Raw genomic sequence first — 1,239 nt, 5'->3', positions numbered from 1 at the left:
TTTCCTACTGGGTTTTTTGTATGCAGGTTTTTGTCCAGTAGCCCTTAGACCACTTTTGCATTTCTTTAGTCATAACAGTCTCAAAGTCATATATTGAGAGCTTTGTTCTGTTCTGTTCTGTTCTGTTCTGTTCTGTTCTTGTTCTGTTCTCACACTGTTCTTGTTCTATTTTAGTTCTGTTTTTGTTCTGTTTCTTTTTTGGTTTTGTTCTGTTCTTGTTCTGTTCTTGTTCTGTTCTCAATTCTGCTAGTTTGTCTTACTTTCAGTATACATATAGCCTTGCCTCTGTTGTTTACCTATCAATGCTGAGTCACTCTTATTACCTTACAATTATCACACTTGTACTTTGGTAACATTATACATTACTATAAACATACAGAAAATACTATTCAAAACTATAGAGGGGGGATTATATTTGGCTGCTTTTACAGACAGCTTTTACATTGACTGTCTCACCTACACTGGTCCAATTGTTCTGAATGGAATGTCTAATTCTGTCCATCCTTCTGTCTATCCTTTCAACACCTTACCTTCATACCTATCCTAGCCTATAGCTGCTCCACATTCTGTATTGTTGTATTCAACATTGTACAATAAGTAACCACCTACCTTCTAAGGACACAAAGCTTGCATTTGAGCTCCAGATCCTCTCAGAACTTACTGTTGTCCAACAAGTGTTCTAAGAGTTCACCTAGAAGAATGTTGTCTTCAAAAGCTATTAGTATTGATCTTGGAACAACTTACCCAGATCCTCTAGACACACTCTTGATAGCTCAGCTACAGGGTACAGGTTTGTCACTATTGTCCTCCCCTGCCTTAACCTTACATCCCTTACTGTCTTACTAGTCTTTGTAAGAGAGTAATGAATCTTGCTCTTCTTGTATACTGAGTATACAATTGTCTCACTATGCTCTTGAATGTATGCTACATACTGACAGATACAACTGCTGCACCTCTGACTCATTAAAGGTGTCAGGCTACTGTCTGACACTGACTCTAGCACTAGAGAACTGTTCTAGAACTGTAACTTGACCTGCCTGTTTTTAACCTCCTCTACTACCCAGTCTGTCTTGTGGAAGTCTGATTTGTACAACACAGAACACCTCCTGCCCAAATATATGTAATCTGTATCTAAATCAAGTGACTAGTAGTAGTCAGTCAAATTGTAAGATATACTCACTTTACTAGTCCTAATCCTTAGGAATAGTAATAGAATAGAGTATAGAGGGTAAGACTTGT

The sequence above is a fragment of the Fomitiporia mediterranea genome (genome assembly GCF_000271605.1).
Source record: "Fomitiporia mediterranea MF3/22 unplaced genomic scaffold FOMMEscaffold_2, whole genome shotgun sequence".
Lineage (NCBI taxonomy): Eukaryota > Fungi > Basidiomycota > Agaricomycetes > Hymenochaetales > Hymenochaetaceae > Fomitiporia > Fomitiporia mediterranea.
Note: the sequence above shows the minus strand (reverse complement) of the source record.